Source organism: Tachyglossus aculeatus, chromosome 7 (assembly GCF_015852505.1).
Source record: "Tachyglossus aculeatus isolate mTacAcu1 chromosome 7, mTacAcu1.pri, whole genome shotgun sequence".
Taxonomy (NCBI): Eukaryota; Metazoa; Chordata; class Mammalia; order Monotremata; family Tachyglossidae; genus Tachyglossus; species Tachyglossus aculeatus.
Window position 1 is genome coordinate 38,013,433 of NC_052072.1, and position 18,157 is coordinate 38,031,589.

The 18,157-nt window shown below is 44.5% G+C and overlaps 1 protein-coding gene and 1 non-coding gene across 2 annotated transcripts in view; both read left to right on the top strand.

Annotated features, from left to right (window-relative positions):
• XXYLT1 (xyloside xylosyltransferase 1) overlaps nt 1-18,157 on the top strand; it is a 233,548-nt gene that overhangs the window by 127,868 nt on the left and 87,523 nt on the right. The window lies entirely within an intron of this gene.
• LOC119931142 lies at nt 9,227-9,364 on the top strand. Its single transcript, XR_005452000.1, has one exon. It is a non-coding gene; the product is annotated as a small nucleolar RNA SNORA7 (small nucleolar RNA).

Below are 18,157 nucleotides of genomic sequence, written 5' to 3' on the forward strand. Positions count from 1 at the left end.
TATTACAATAAACAGATACATTCCCTGCCCACAACAAGCTTACAGCCTAGAGACAAGCTGTATTCACCAGGGAATGCCTTGTAATTGAAGGGTCTCCAAATATAATAATTTATATTATATAATATTATATAAATTATATAATTTATAGTGGTATTTGTTACGTTCGTGATTTGTCAAGCTCTGCACTAAGAGCTGGGAGAGATACGAGGTCATAATAATAATAATGATGGCATTTATTAAGTGCTTACTATGTGCAAAGCACTGTCCTAAGTGCTGGAGAGGATACAAGGTGATCAGGTTGTCCCACGTGGGGCTCACAGTTTTAATCCCCATTTTTCAGATGAGGTAACTGAGGCTCAGATAAGTGAAGTGACTTGCTCAAAGTCTCACAGCTGACAATTGGAGGAGCTGGGATTTGAACCCATGACCTCTGACTTCAAAGCCTGTGCTCTTTCCACTGAGCCACGCTGCAGGTCGGCCCAGTCCCTGTCCCTCATAGGGCTCACCGGCTAAGTAGGGGGGAGGAAAACCATTGAATCCCCATTTTACAGATGAGAAAACAGACATAGAGAAGTGACTGGCCCAAGATCACACAGCAGGCAAGTGGCGGAGCTGGGATTAGAACCCAGTCCCTATGCCTCCTGGGCCCATGCTCTTTCCCCTAGACCATGCAGCTTCCCTTTTTTTTTATAATAGCATTTATTAAGCGCTTACTCTGTGCAAAGCACTGTTCTAAGCGCTGGGGAGGTTACAAGGTGATCAGGTTGTCCCACGGGGGGCTCACAGTCTTAATCCCCATTTTACAGATGAGGGAACTGAGGCCCAGAGAAGTGAAGTGACTTGCCCATAGTCACACAGCTGACAATTGGCGGAGCCGGGGTTTGAACTCGTGACCTCTGACTCCAAAGCCCATGCTCTTTCCACTGAGCCCCGCTGCTTCTCTAATATAGTCTCCCATTTCCCTTGAGATGATATTTGTAAGAGAAGCCGCGTGGCTCAGTGGAAAGAGCACGGGCTTTGGAGTCAGTGGTTATGGGTTAAAATCCTGGCTCCGCCAGTTGTCAGCTGTGTGACTTTGGGCAAGTCACTTAACTTCTCTGGGCCTCAGTTACCTCATCTGTAAAATGGGGATTAAAACTGTGAGCCCCCTGCCAGACAACCTGATCACCTTGTAACCACCCCAGCACTTAGAACAGTGCTTTACACATGGTAAGCACTTAACAAATGCCATTATTATTATTATTATTTTTTAATTTTTATCCCGGCTCTGCCAATTGTCAGCTGTGTGACTTTGGGCAAGTCACTTCACTTCTCCGGGCCTCAGTTACCTCATCTGGAAAATGGGGATTGACTGTGAGCCCTCCATGGGACAACCTGATCACTCTGTAGCCTCCCCAGCGCTTAGAACAGTGCCTTGCACATAGTAATCGCTTAATAAAATGCCATTATTATTATTATTAAAAACAAAGTGACATCAGTACTTCTAACAGCCTCCATTTTTTGCGGCGGCCTTGGGGTTTTACAGGTTAAATCTCCCACCTGCCCCTCCTGCCGCCCCCAACTCACCAAAACAATCCTTCCCGCGCCTGTGTCGTGCAGTTAGGGTGGTTGCAGCCTCTAGACTAAGCTTGCTGTGGCTAGGGCATGTGTCAGTTTTACCCTTGCTTTATACTCTCCCAAGCTGTTAGTACAGTGCTCTGCACACAGTAAGTGCTCAATTCATTCATTCATTCATTCAATCGTATTTATTGAGCGCTTACTGTGTGCAAAGCACTGTACTAAGCGCATGGGAAGTACAAGTCAGCAACATATAGAGACAGTCCCTACCCAACAACGGGCTCACAGTCTAGAAGGGGGAGACAGACAACAAAACACGTACGATTGACTGGATTAGAGCCCCGTTTGCCAACCCACAAGAGAAACTGTGACCTGAAAACCTCAAATGAAAGGTTTCCTCATTTCCTTTCTTACATTTCCTGGCCAAATCATTCTCAGAGTATCCAGCTGTTTTCTGCACTGCATTTCTCCACCTTCTTTCTTCCCACTTAGGGACTAGGTTTAAAGGTGTCAAATATTTTCCTTTCCTGCACAATTCCAGCCAACTCGTTTCTGCACCTCAGTACGGAACTGGTACTAATAAATAAGCATGAGAAATGTAATTTGTTGGGGTTTTTTTTTTTTCTAAAAAAAAGGAGGAAACCACTTTCAGCCTGCATTCATATCCTGCAGAGCCAGGACCGGGGAGAAAAATTTGAAGCAGCAAAACAGGATGGCACCGGCCTGTGTCCCACTCAGTTGATTCATTCTAGAACAATGCACGCTCATGTTTTTCTTCGACAAGTATTTTGCTGTGAGCGTGAAACTTTCACAAAGTCTTTAACCCAGTGCCACACTTTTTTTTTAAGGTATTTGTTAAGCGCTTACTGTATCTCTGGGGTAGTTACAAACTAGTCAAGTTGGATGCAGTCCACGTCCCACATGGGGCTCACAGTCTTCATCCCCATTTTACAGATGAGGAAAGTGAGGCCCAGAGATGTGACCTGTCCTAGGTCACACAGCGGACAAGTAGTGCTGCTGCGTGTGGAACCCAGGTCCTTCTGACTCCTTCTGAGTCCTAAGTGTGGCCTGGTGTGTTTTGAGTTGGTGGGCATCCGAATTGGACAGAGTTGTGATTTTTTGAGGTTCGGGCACTGGGCAGAATACGATGCTGCCGTTTTCATATCGTCATCATCATCAATCGTATTTATTGAGCGCTTACTATGTGCAGAGCACTGTACTAAGCGCTTGGGAAGTACAAATTGGCAACATATAGAGACAGTCCCTACCCAACAGTGGGCTCACAGTCTAAAAGGGGGAGACAGAGAACAAAACCAAACATACTAACAAAATAAAATAAATAGAATAGATATGTACAAGTAAAATAAATAAATAAATAGAGTAATAAATATGTACAAACATATATACATATTTACAGGTGCTGTGGGGAAGGGAAGGAGGTAAGATGGGGGGGATGGAGAGGGAGGGAGCCGGACTCTGCATCGGTCTTTTCGCTTTGTCCACCCACTGATATCCTGCGGGGCTTTAGAATGAAAGCTTTGTTGAGCAGATCGGTGGATTCTTCTTCTCGGGCAGCGTGGCAGGCAACCGATGGTGGTCTACAACTCTCCATAGTGGCAGCGGTTCTAATCCTGTCAGCCGCTGGGTCGTATCATGAAGCAGGAATCTGGTTTAAGGAGGATATAGATCTTTTTCAGGCATTTATCGTTTGAGCTCATTTTGATTTTCAAAACAGAATCCCTGGGAGGTTTGACATGGTGAATCATTTTCTTTTCAGCAGCTCCTATGGAGAGTTCTCCAATTTCCCCTAACAATCCACTGTCCACAAAAAAATTGGGTTTTTTGGTTTTGTTTTGGTTTTTTTTAATTGTATTTAAGTGCTTTCTATGTGCCAGGCACTGTACTAAGTGCAAGGGTAGATCCCAGATAATCAGGTTGGACACAGTCCATGTCCCACCTGGCGCTCACAGTATTTAATCCCCATTTTAGGTGAGGTATCTGAGGCTCAAAGAAGTGCCCAAGATCATACACCAGATAAGTGATTAATAATAATAATAATTGTATTTGTTAAGCACTTACTGTGTTCCAGGCACTGTACTAAGCACTGGATACAGGCAAATCGGGTTGGACACAGTCCCTATCACCGTGTTACAGATGAGGTAACTGAGGCCCAGCGAAGTGAAGGGACTTGCCCAGGGTCACACAGCAGACAAGTGGCCGAGCTGAGATTAGAACCCATGACTTTCTAAATCCGAGATCCATGCTCTATCTATTATCCCATGATTAGAACCCATGGGAAAAGTCACCAATCCATGGAAGAAGTCACCCTTGGTCCCTGGTCAACTCTCTGGCAACCCTTTGTCTTGGAGATCTTATCACCAAATTGGGACCCACAAAGGTGCTTTTTTAAATGGTATTTGTTAGTGCTTACTATGTGCCGGGCACTATACTAAACTCTGGGGTAGATATAAGTTAATCAGGTCGGACAGTCCATGTCCCCCATTCATTCATTCAGTCATATTTGTGGAGTGCTTACTATGTGCCAAGCACTGTATATATGTTTGCACGTATTTATTACTCTATTTTACTTGTACATATCTATTCTATTTATTTTATTTTGTTAATATGTTTTGTTTTGTTTTCTGTCTCCCCCTTCTAGACCATGAGCCCACTGTTGGGTAGGGACCGTCTCTATATGTTGCCAACTTGTACTTCCCAAGCGCTTAGTACAGTGCTCTGCACACAGTAAGCGCTCAATAAATACGATTGATTGATTGATTGAGAGTACAACAACAAGCAGACACATTCCCTGCCCATGTGGGGCTCACCGTCTGAAACCCATTTTATAGATGGGGTAGCTGAGGCACAAAGAAGGGAAGTGACTTCCCCAAGGCCTCACAGCAGACAAGCGGCGGAGCCGGGATTAGGACCTCATGAGGTTCATGAGGGAAGGCAGGAGAGTGTGAATTTGTCCTCAGAGAGGATTTATCTGAAGTCTAATACGTCCCACCATTTTCCTTGATTGTTTTTGTAGCCTTAATCAGGCCCTGGGGTTTCAGGATTCACTATCATGTTCCAGACCACTGGAGTAAGCAGGCAGATGTTTTGAACAGCTGCATTGGCTCCACTGTTCACAGATTCATTCATTCAATCGTATTTATTGAGCGCTTTGTGCAGAGTACTATACTAGGTGCTTGGAGAGTACAATTCAGCAACAGAGACAATCCCTACCCAACAATGGATTCGCAGTCTAGAAGGGGGGAGACGGACAACAAAACCAAACCAAACAAGTAAACTGGCAAGAACTGCGCCCTATATTCTGCAGTTGCCATATGCTATCATTTTAAAAACTGTTGTTGTTTTTTTTTAAAACTGTTTAGTTGCTTCTGCCGCTTAGTCACTCAACCAGCGGAGGAAGACACATCAGGTCAGAGAGTTCACCGAGCGACCTTCAGAGGACTCTGGGTGTCTTCCTGGGAAGTGAAGTGTCAGTGGAAAGAGCCCGGTCTTTAGAGTCAGAGGTCATGGGTGCAAATCCCGGCTCTGCCAATTGTCAGCTGTGTGACTTTGGGCAAGTCACTTCACTTCTCTGTGCCTCAGTTACCTCATCTGTATTGCCCAAAGTCACACAGCTGACAATTGGCAGAGCTAGGATTTGCACCCATGACCCCATTTGTCCCTTAACTCCTCTGTGCCTCAGTTACCTCATCTGTAAAATGGGGATTAAGACTGTGAGCCCCCTTTGGGACAAGCTGATCACCTTGTAACCTCCCCAGTGCTTAGAACAGTGCTTTGCACATAGTAAGCACTTAATAAATTCCATTATTATTATTATTATTATTAAGTTTCCGAAGTAGGAGAAGCTGGTTCATTCAGTTGTATTTATTGAGCGCTTATGGTGTGCAGAGCACTGTACTAAGCGCTTGGAAGAGTACATTATAACAATAAGCAGACACATTCTCACACCAGACATCAGGAGCATGCAGCAGAGGGCAAGGGGAAGTAGGGTCTCTTGGGGACTGCGAATCTTTTGTGGGTGTCCTAAATCTTGTCCAGGCAGTGTGAGGAGGTGAGCTCCATGTCTCTCCCATCCTCCCTGTCCCCTCTGATCCCATTAGCTTGTGAGCTCCTTCTGGACTGAGGTCAGGACTTTTTCCACTGTTATTAGTTCCCAAGTGCCAGGACTTTTTCCGCTGTTGTTAGTTCCCAGGTGCCCGGTACTGGATTCCGCAGACAGAAGAGGTGCTCTGTGAACAGTGTTGATGTTGGCGGAGAGTTTCTTTGGGGCAGGTGTGATCCCTAACGGTAGTGCAGCTGGGAGGTGATCCAGCCGCCTCTCCGCAGTTTCAGGACTGGGTCAGATTCAGTCCAGCTAATCCCTGATGGGTCCATTGCTGCCGTGTGCTCAGAATGCATCAGGCCTTGTTCCTGCCAATCAGATACTACCTTCTGTTTCCCTGGGGCAGAGTGGCATGCCCCTTTAACAGTAATAGTAATAATAGCAATACTTGCTAAGCGCTTACTCAAAGGTAAGCACTGGGAGATACATAATAATGAGATCAGACGTAGTCCTTTGTTCCACATGGAGCTCACAGTCTGGGGTAGAGAGAAAACAGGTATCCCCAATTTTATAAATGAAAATCTGAGGCCAAGAGACGTTAAGTGACTGGCCCAAGGTCTCATAGCCAGCCCGTTGAGGAGGCAAGACTGGACCCTTTCCAGTGAGACCCGCTGCTTTCCAAAGGGGGACCTGGAGATTGGTCTCTAGTAATGGGGCTTACACCATTTTGCCTTTTGCTTTTTACAGGGCACGGTTAGTTGGCTCTGGTTCTAGACCCTGCAATCCCTTGAAGGGAGGCCAGTCTTCTCCTCTGTCTTTCCTCTCCATCCAAACTGCTAACCATGTTAGTCCAAGCACTTCTCCCATCCTGCCTTGATTACTGCATCATCCTCCTTGCTGACCTCCCTGCCTCCTGTCTCTCCCCACTCCAGTCCATACTTCACTCTGCTGCCTGGATCATTTTTCTATAAAAACACTCAGGCCATGTCACCCTGCTCCTCAAGAAAATCCAGTGGTTGTCCATCCACCTCCGCATCAAACAGAAACTCCTCACCATTGGCTTTAAATCACTCAATCATCTTGCCCCCCTCCTACCTCACCGCTCTCTTATTACAACCCAGCCCTCACACTTCACTCCTCTAATGCCACCCTTCTCATTGTACCAATCCTGTCAATCTCATTGCGGACCTCTCGCCTATCTCCTGCCTCTGGCCTGAAACGACCTCCCTTCTCAAATCTGACAGACAATGACTCTCCCCCACTTCAAAGCTTTATTAAAGGCACATCTCCTCGAAGAGGCCTTTCCCTGACTAAACCCTCCTTTCCTCTTTTCCCACTCCCTTCTGTGTTACCCTGTGTTGCTCCCATTATTTATCCCCCCTCCCAGCCCCATGGCATATCTGCCATTTACTTATTTATAATAATGTCTGTCTCCCCTCCAGATTGTAAGCTTGTTATGGGCAGGGACCGTGTTTGTTTATTTTCATCTTGTGCTCTCCCTAGCACTTCATTCATTCAATCATATTTATTGAGCACTTACTGTGTTCACTTAGTAGAGCTCTGCACACAGTATGCACTCAATAAATGTGATTGATGGACTGACTGACTGACTGTCTGTCAGCCACAGATGGTTTTGTCTTGAATTTCATTTTTCCTGCCATGATTTTGCTCCTGCTGCAGTGACAGCTACTAGCTGTAGATACTATTGCTTATTCTCAGAGACTTGTGTTTGAGCAGATGATGGGTCTGCCAAAGTAATAACAGAAGCTGAACCTAAAGACAAGAGACATTGGGGCGGCTGGCTCGCGGGCTGGAATTGGGGAGCAAAGCCAATCGAGGGTTGGAAACTGGGGGCAGGGGAGGTGGTGGAGGAAATTCTAGGAGGAAGAACTCTCTCAAGCCAAGACATAATTTCCTCCGTAAACAAACAGCGATAATGATCGCCTTGAGCTTCATTTTGGCAGCCTACACACTGATAACTGAAATATTCAAGTGACTTTGAATTATCCCTGAATCAAGTTGGATAATGAGAGGCAGTCTGAGTGCTCTGACTTTTCCCCCTGTTGGTTATCTGTCTGTCGAACCCTCCGTGGTGTGTGTGGATTTGTGTGATCGCCCGCTTTGAAAACTGAAGGTGATTTAGGCCAAGACAAAGGCTCCACATTGCAACAAATTAGAAGTCTAGCTTTCCTTGTTACATCACCTCATTGCTTTTAGCCCATAAGCATATTGATAATAATAATGATGGTATTTGATAAGTGCTTACAATGTGCAAAGCACTGTTCTAAGCCCTGGGGTGGATACAAGGTGATCAGGTTGTCCCACGGGGGGCTCACAGTCTTCATCCCCATTTTACAGATGAGGTAACTGAAGCACAGAGAAGTGAGGTGACTTGCCCAAAGTCACACAGCTGACAAGTGGCAGAGCTGGGATTAGAACCCATGACCTCTGACTCCCAAGCCCGGGCTCTTTCCACTGAGCCACGCTGCTTTTACCCCTAACCTCATCCTACCCCTAACCCCACAACACTTAGGTTCATATCCTTATATTCCGCCACTACCCTTGTCTGAAATTTGTTTTAGTGCCTGCCTCCCCCACTAGAATAACAATAATAATAATAATAATAATGGTATTTGTTAAGCACTTACTGTGTGCTAGCCACTGTTGTAACTCTGGGGTGGATACAGCATTGAGAAGCAGCGTGGCTCATTGGATAGAGCCCAGGCTTGGGAGTCAGAGGTCGTGGGTTCTAATTCAGCTCTGCCAACTATCAGCTGTGTGACTTTGGGCAAGTCACTTCACTTCTCTGTGCCTCAGTTACCTCATCTGTAAAGTGGGGATGAAGACTGTGAGCCCCAAGTGGGACAACCTGATCACCTTGTATCCATCTCAGGGCTTAGAATGGTGCTTGGCACATAATAAATGCTTAACAAATACCATCATCATTATTATTATTATTATTGCAAGCTAATCAGTTTGGACACAGTCCCTGTCCCACATGGGGTTCACAGTCTTTTTACATAGGAGAGAACTGAGGCACAGAGAAGTGAAGCGACTTGCCCAAATTCACACAGCAGACAAGTGGCGGAGGTGGGATTAGATCTTTCTTACTCTCAGGTCTGTGCTAAATCCACTAGGCCAAGCTGGTCAGGGAACTTTTCTATCAACTCTCCGGTACTTTATTTTCCCAAATGGTTAGTACGGTACTCTTTTCCCAGTAAGCTCTCAGTAAATATCATTGGTGGATTGATTGATTCAAATTGGCAATCTGATATCCCACATTCTCGAAAAATGTTCACAGCCATACCAAATTTTCCATCCTTGTGCAGTTGGGCTGCTAGGCAGAACTGATGATCAGTTCAGATGAACTGAATCTTGACCTCACTCTCTTTAGTGGGAGATGAGCAGAGTGTGCAGAACACTATACTAAGTGCTTGGGAAGTACAATTCGGCAACAAATAGAGACAATCCCTGCCCACAGCGGATTCCCGCTAGCTCATGGAGGGAGGGCCAAAAAAACAGGGTCCATGTGTTATCTGCACTATAAACAATCTCATCCTTTCAGTGAGTTGGGGGTAAACATGATTAACTGTGCTTACCATACAGTGTCCCCTCTCAGGTTCACACCTGGAGAGTTTCCAGTACTCTACCAGTCTCCGCTAGGGAAGGGAGAATCAAGCAGAGTTATATCCATTCCCTTCCTAGCTTGGGCAGTGGCTAGTAAGGGGAAGGCAATCTGCTACAAGTCAAAACTCACCTGTGCTGGGCAGCAGCAGCTTGGAAGAGAGACGAGGGCAGAGGCTTGAGTTTACTGCGCACAAGGAGGCAATGGTAAACCACTTCACGTATTTTGACCAAGAGAAGTCTATGGATACACTACCAGAACAATTGCCGATGGAGAGCAGGGTGTTCTGGAAGAGATGCATCCGTGGTATCACTATGGGTTGGAAAAGATTCGGTAGCATAAGACAAGACAAGATACAAAGATTTGACTAGTAGCAGGGGCCTTTTTGATTGTCAGTTTTATAAGAGTCTCCCACTTTGTCTAATCCCATTCATTCACTCATTCAATCATACTTATTGAGTGCTTACTGTGTGCAAAGCTCCAGCTCTGTCACTTGTCTGCTGGGTGACCTTGGACAAGTCATTTCACTTCCCTGGACCTCATTTACCTCATCCGTAAAATGGCAGTTAAAACTCTGAGCCCCATGTGGGACAGAAACCGTGTCCAACCTGATCATCTTGTATCTACCCTAGTTATTAGAACAGTACTTGGCACACAGTGAGCATTTAACAAATACCATTATTATTATTTTTATTATTATTATTATTATTAGGATCATTTTGTCTCTGGGAAGGAACCAGCTCAGAAAATGGGAGCCAGATACTGTATAATAATAATAATAATAATAATAATAATAATAATAATGGTAGCATTTATTAAGCGCTTACTATGTGCAAAGCACTGTTCTAAGCACTGGGGAAGTTAACAAGGTGATCAGGTTGTCCCACGGGGGGCTCACAGTCTTCATCCCCATTTTACAGATGAGGTAACTGAGGCCCAGAGAAGTTAAGTGACTTGCCCAAAGTCACACAGCTGATAAGTGGTGGAGCCGGGATTTGAACCCATGACCTCTGACTCCAAAGCCCAGGCTCCTTCCACTGAACCACGCTGCTTCTCCAGTATTATGCTCAGCTAGGGTTTGACATGGTATTCCTGCTTGTCTTGTTTTATGCTGTCAAATCTTCTCCGACCATAGTGATTCCATGGACGCATCGAATGCCCATGGAACGCCCCGCGCTCCACCTGCAATCGTTCCCATAGTGTATCTATAGAGTTTTCTTGGTCAAAATATGGAAATGGTTTAAAATTGCCTTTTTCTGCTCACTAAACTTGAGCGTCTGCCCTCGACTGTCTCCCAGGCCGCTGCTGCCCAGCACAGGTGAGTTTTGACTTGTAGCAGATTGCCTGCCACTCGCTAGCCACGGGCCAAGCAAGAATGGAATGGGTATACCTCTGTTTGGCTCTCTCTCCCGTAGCCGAGACTGGTAGAGGACTGGAAACTTTCCAGGTGCGACACTTAGAAGGTAGTCCCCCTACCCCCTGAAATTCACATTGTGCGCAACGCAATTGGCGGGAAACGTAAAACCAAATCTTTTTCTCATCCATTGAGATTTTCCTGTAACAAGACTAGGTAGACATCCCCAGGGGAGGCTGGACACTCAGCCTCTGGAAGGGGACTGATTCTTGGAAGGGTCAGGTTGAAGTGGAAGCGTTGGTCCACAATCCCTGGGCTTAAAACTGGACCCCGCAGCCTCATTTTGGTCTCTTTTGCTGAATACACCATCCAGACGCACAAAATATCCAAATTCACAGAACGTAGTTTGCATCCGAGGAAGCGGGAAAGATCTTCAGAGGCATCATCCCTGGGAGAATAAATAACGTGGTTGATTTACTGCCAAATTTGTTCAAGAGGGCCGTCTGTGACAAGCAGCGCGTTGAAAGGACTGAATTAACTGTGACTAGCTCCGTCTGAGTGGAATTTTGATAGGATTTAATAGCAGTCGGGCGCAAATGTTTCAGCAGCCTTGCTGTATGCCAGCGAGTAGCCAAGTAAGGAGGAGATGCTGAATTGTGTTTGGAAATGATCAATGTGTCTGGGTCCTGCAGAAGAGCCAGATTTGTTAAGCATAACCGAACCTGAACATTTTCCACATCCCAGTCTTCTCCTAAATTTAGTTATTATCCAGGTGCTGTGGATCGTAGAGTGATATCATGGGGCAGGCCATGTGTTTAGCGGGGCACGAGACAACTCCTTACTTGAAAGAGCAATTCTTATTAATCCTTTGAAATTATATCCCTGCACATGCATTAAGCAAAAAGCAAAACCAAACATTTGGCCTCCATTTCAAGATGTCTTTAAATTCCCTGAAGAGAGGGAAGGTGTGTTTCCAAACCAGCATTCATTTGTATTTATTGAGTGCTTACTGTGTGCAAAGCACTATACTGAGCGCTTGGGAGAGTACAGTACAACAGTAAACATCATCATCATCATCAATCGTATTTATTGAGCGCTTACTATGTGCAGAGCACTGTACTAAGCGCTTGGGAAGTACAAATTGGCAACATATAGAGACAGTCCCTACCCAACAGTGGGCTCACAGTCTAAAAGGGGGAGACAGAGAACAAAACCAAACATACTAACAAAATAAAATAAATAGAATAGATATGTACAAATAAATTAAATAAATAAATAAATAGAGTAAAAAAATATGTACAAGCATATATACATAAACAGACACATTCCCTTCAGGTCAAGGTTCTCTGTAGCTTTGAGGAATTCAAAGTGGGACCCCAGTACCCCAACGCCCCACAATGATACTGTTTGAAAGTTTTTCTCCTTCTCTGCGGGACACTAACAGTTCTGCCATTGTGGATGAGTCAGATCCCCATGAGACTGTAAGCTCCTTGTGGGCAGGGAACATATCTCTCTCTGTGGTACTCTCCCAAACGCTCAGTTCAGTGCTCTGCACACAGTAAGCGCTCAATAAATACCACTGACTGGTAGATTGACTGATGGCTGTTGAGCCCAACTCGCTGACTTCCCAGTTGTGACTCCCAGGGAGTAGCTTAATCCCCCGTGATTGACCAAAGACAGAAACCTGTGAATTCAGGGCACCGTCCATTAGTAGAGCTGATTAGCTCAGTTCTTTCATCATCATCATCATCATCATCAATCGTATTTATTGAGCGCTTACTGTGTGCAGAGCACTGTACTAAGCGCTTGGGAAGTACAAATTGGCAACACAAAGAGACAGTCCCTACCCAACAGTAGGCTCACAGTCTCAAAGGGGGAGACAAAACCAAACATACTACAAAATAAAATAGAATAGATATGTACAAGTAAAATAAATAGAGTAATAAATATGTATAAATATGTATTTATTTTATATATGTATAAATATGTATTTATTTTACTTGTACATATCTATTCATATTTATTACTCTATTTATTTATTTATTTCATGAGGCATTCGCTTTATGAGCTGGCCCAGGGCGCGGGTCCGTGGAGAAAACCGTTATTCTTGCCGAAGTGGCTGTCTTTTTAGTAAGCATCCACAGGAACAAAAAATTGCTTTTTGCAAGAAGGAAAAACTAGCATCCTCTCCCAAAAGCTGTTAGAATGTGAGTAAGGATCCAGTTTTGTGTAGGGAATAGCAATTTCAGTGGATGATAAAAATGTATTCATTACTGGCGTGGGATATTCATTGGGCGTAGACTTGTTCTAAGCAAGTCTAAACAAACTAGGGGAGGACCATGGTGCTGAGGGTGATGGGCAGGTGGACGCTAGTGACCTTGACGTCGAATAGTGGATCCAAAAGAGCATGTGATGTCACTTCAGCATGCACTGTAACGTGATGTCCTGCCCACCCTTGTGCAGATCACAGGCAGCAGAACAAGCGTCTGCTTTTGCAATCTCCTGCCACGATTTCTAGTCACACCGCAACAGCTCATGTAATTGTTTTTATTTTTTAATGGCATTTGGTCCTGTCATTCATTCAGTCAGTCAGTCATATTTATTGAACGCTTACTGTGTGCAGAGCACTGTACTAAGCGCTTTGGAGAGTACAAAATAATAGACACACTCCCTCACCCTCACTTGTTGCCTTCTACTCCCAAATTCCCTCTGAACGCAACCATAGCACCTGAATCGTGGAAACGGGGCTGGGAGCCAGAGGGACTTGGATATTCATCCCAGCTCTGCCATTCATCTGCTGCGTGACCTTGGGCTAGTCGCTTCACTTCTCTGTGCCTCCATTCCCTCATCTGTAAAAGAGGGATTAAGACTGTGAGCCCCGGGTGGGACAGGAACTGTGTCCAACCTGATTTATCTTGTACCTACCTCAGCGCTTAGTACAGTTTCTAGAACATAGTAAGCACTTAACAAATGCCATAAAAAAAATGCTGAAAATGAAAATGTCGGTCATGTATCTCTAGCAGGCAGGGGACCGACCAGCTGAAAACCAGACTGGGCAGATAAAAGCAGAGTCCTGGCTACCCATTCGTGGTGCCCATTATTCCATTTCCCAGTCAGTAATAATAATAATGATGATCGTATTTGTTAAGTGCCTACTACGTGCCTAGCACTGTTCTAAGCACTGGGGTAGATACAAGGAAGTCAGGTTGCCCCATGGGGGGCTCACGGTCTTCATCCCCATTTTATAGATGAGGTAACTGAGGCCCAGAGAAGTCAAATGGCTTGCCCAAAGTCACATAGCAAACAAGTGGCGGAGCTGGGATTAGAACCCATGTCCTCTGACTCCCAAACCTGTGCTCTTTCCACTGAGCCATGCGGCTTTTCTGAATCAAGCAGTAGTATTTATTGAGCACTTACTATGTGTAGAACACTATATTCATTCATTCAGTGATATGTATTGAGCGCTTACTCTGTGCAGAGCACTGTACTAAGGACTTTGGAAACTACAGTACATTAGAGTTGGGAGACATGATCCCTGACCGCAATAACTGTATTTAATTTTACTATCTGTCTCTCCATCTAGACTATAATAATAATAATAATAATGATTAATCAATCAATCAATCATATTTATTGAGTGCTTACTGTGTGCACAGCACTGTACTAAGCGCTTGGGAAGTATAAGTTGGCAACATATAGAGACAGTCCCTACCCAACAGTGGGCTCACAGTCTAGAAGTGCTTACTATGTGCAAAGCACTGTTCTAAGCGCTGGGGGGGATACAAGGTGATCAGGTTGTCCCACGTGGGGCTCACACTCTTCATCTCCATTTTACAGATGAGGTAACTGAGACTCAGAGAAGTTAAGTGACTTGTCCAAAGTCACACAGCAGACATATGGCAGAGCCGGCATTCGAACCCATGACCTCTGACTCCAAAGCCCATGCTCTTTCCACTGAGCTAAGCTGCTTCTCTTAGCTCTGAGACTCTGAGCTCCTAATGAGGAGGGATCATGAGTAGCTACTCCAGCACTTAGTACAGTGCTCTGTGTATATTAAATAATTAATATTTGAGCTCGCTGTAGGCTGGAATGGGTCTGTCATTATTTTGTATTCTCCCAAACGCTTAGTACAGTGCTTTGCGTGCAGTAAGCGCTCAACAGATATGATTGAATGAATATTTATTTCATGGTGCAGTTTCCTTGAAATAAAATAGTTTTTCATGCAAAGCTGAGTTTTAAGTTTCAAACATAGCCTACTAGCCCTCTGATTACACAGTCGCACACTTCACACTGTGATCTAATCTACGCCCATTCCTTTAGTTGCCTCCTCCACAACTCACTGATTCTACACACGTTGAAAACACCACCCCTTCTCCAGCTGCTGTTTTCATGTGATCCGACACTCATCGATGATGTAGGTTTTGGGCCACCGGTTCAATAATCTAGTCTGGATCGAGCTGACACAAATGGTCCGTGTGTCAGTGACAAAGTCTCTTAGCTGGCAATCTCCTTCCTGCCACCTGACTTCACAAATCCTTCCCAGGTACCAGCTGTCAAAGTTGCCTTGGATTTCCTCTCCTGAGTCTGTTTTAGTTCCAAATGGGTCTGCCTGGGTAATTTTCATTATTTTATGTAACAACGGCAACTTAAAGATTTAATGGGCATTTTCTGAAGCTTCTCATCCGCGATAACCAATCAATCAGTGGCATCAATAGCCAGTCAATCAATGGAAGCTGGGTGGCCTAGTGGAAAGAGCACGGTCTTGGGAGTCAGATGACTTGGGATCTAATCCCAGCTCTGCCACTTGTCTACCGTGTGCCTTTGGGCAGGTCACTTCTCTGTTCCTCAGTTGCCTCAGCTGTAAAATGTTACCGACTTGTACTGCCCAAGTGCTTAGTACAGTGCTCTGCACACAGTAAGCGCTCAATAAATACAATTGAGTGAATGAATGAATAAAATGGAGACTAAGACTGTGAGTCCCATGAGGTACATGGACTGTGTCCAACTTGACAAGCTTGTATCTACCCTGTCCAACTTGATTAGCTTGTATCTACCCCAGTGCTTAGTACAGTGCCTGGTACATAATAAGTGCTAAACAAATACCATTAAGGGAGAAAAAAAAAAGAATGGACCAGTAGACTTGTGCTGGGACAAGGGGAAGTCACAATCAATCAGTGGTATTTACTGAACACTTACTATGTGTGCAGCACTGTATTGAGTGCTTGAAAAGGTACAGTAGAGTTGGTAGACATGATCCCTGCCCCCAGGGAGCAAACCATCCAGTGAAAAGGAAAAATTGGAAGTTGGGGGAACAGCTGGTAATAGAAAGAGGAAATTGAGAATGTAAAGGAAAAAGGAAACAGACTAGACAGATGAGGACATAAATACTGGTTAATCAAAAATTCAATTGTTTTGAATTTGGAATTTAGTTTTAGAGTTCTGTTTTTTAAATGACATCTTGGTTCCTAATTGAACTAAAGTTTCACCCAATCGGACGAAGCATTCAGACTTTTATTTGTACATTGTTGTAACTGAAACAGGATAATCTGGGTCTTTTTTCAAACGTTGTTTTTGCAAGCTGTGTATCCCTTTAGTGAAATAATTGCTATTCTGTGGCTATTTATTTGGCAGACATGCCTTTGCTTTAACTCACAGAATCCTAGGAAATAGAATTTAGAAAGCATGGCCGCCTTAAATGCATCTCACATCAGAGATCCCTTGCTCATTTCAGGCATTAGAGGGAAGTTAGTAGATTGGGGGCCATAAATTTGGAAGGAGAAGCGTGGTTGTGGTGGTCCAGCCTTAGTTTTTGCTCTTGGACGTATGGTTTTGAAAACCTAACCAGGAGCCTGCTTACCTGGAGAGTCAAGGTAAACACGTCCGCCGTTCTTAGGCCTAAGGCTTCTGGAGTCCCAAGGAAAGGACAGACTAAGCCCCTTTTTTCCTCAGTTCCCCCTCCCTTCTTCATCACCTTGACTCACTCCCTTTGCCCTTCCCCGCTTCACCCAGCCCTACAGCACTTATGTTCATATGTATATATCTATAATTCTATTTATGTTGATGCCTATTGATTTGATGTGTACATATCTATAATTCTATTGATTTATATTGATAATAAATAATAATAATAATAATGGTATTTGTTTAGCGCTTACTATGTGCCAAGCACTATTCTAAGCACTGGAGTAGATATATGCCTATTTATTTTGACGTCTCCCCCCTTCTAGACTGTAAGCCCGATGTGGGCAGGGATTGTCTCTATTGCTGAATTGTACTTTCCAAAGGCTTAGTACAGTGCTCTGCACACAGCAAACGCTCAATAAATACGAATAGATGAATGAATGACTGAAAAATGTAACTCTGAACTCTAAATGCAGATTTTGCGTGGCACAGGAAGTCAAGGTTGCTATCCTTGAAAACATCGGATACCGTAGTTTCCCAGTGTCTGGAGTCACAAGAGGGAAGGTGTGTGTTGAAATGGGGTGCAGGTGGGATGTAAGGGGGGAGGTGTCTCAGAGGGAGCTAAGGGAGAATTGTGTATGAGGGTTAACAAACCAAGGAATAGCTTAGCTTAGTGGATAGAGCAAGAACCTGGAAGTTGGAAGGACCTGGGTTCTAATAATTGGCTCTGCCACTTAATAATAATAATGATGGCATTTACTAAGCGCTTACTATGTGCCAAGCACTGTTCTAAGCGCTGGGGAGGTACAGAGTGATCAGGTTGTCCCACTGGGGGCTCACAGTCTTGATCCCCATTTTACAGATGAAGTAACGGAGGCACAGAGAAGTGAAGTGACTTGCCCAAAGTCACACAGCTGACAGTTGGCAGAGCCGGGATTTGAACCCATGACCTCTGACTCCAAAGCCCATGCTCTTTCCATTGAGCCATGCTGCTTCTCACACTTGTTTGACGTGTGACTGTAGGCAAGTCACTTAATTTCTCTGCACCTCAGTTCCCTCATCTGTAAAATGGGGATTAAGAATTTGAGCCCCAAGTGGCACGTGGAGTTTGTCCAATCTCATTAGCTTGTGTCTACCCTAGCACCTAGTATAGTGCCTGGCACATAGTAAGCACTTAAAAAATGCCATTAAAAAACAAACACACAAAAAAAAACCCGAGAAAAAAGCCATCTTAACCAAACATCTAAAGTCTAATGATTTACAAATTTCATTCATCAGCATTTCCAAAGAATTCCTCAGTTGTCAAAAAACAGCAACCCAAGTATGGGTAGCATACGGGCTAGATTTCCGGTTAAGGCTAAAAATAAGAGTAAAGGTTTGGTTCTGTGCCATGCGTGAAGTAAGTGCCCAATAAAGACGATTGATTGGTTATTAAGGAATCAATTTTAGTCATTTCAGGATCCAGGAACAGTGGAAGGGATGGGATGCCACCTAGCTCCTGAGAATGACTGCTTACTCTTTCCTTGACTATTTTCTTCCCTCTAAATGACAAGTCTTGCTTTTAGAGAGCGTTTAGCTAAGTAAAAGTGGAACGACTTCAGGATGACAAAAAGTGAAACAGACAGAGCTAATAAAAGCTCACTTGGTTAAAAGAAGCCCC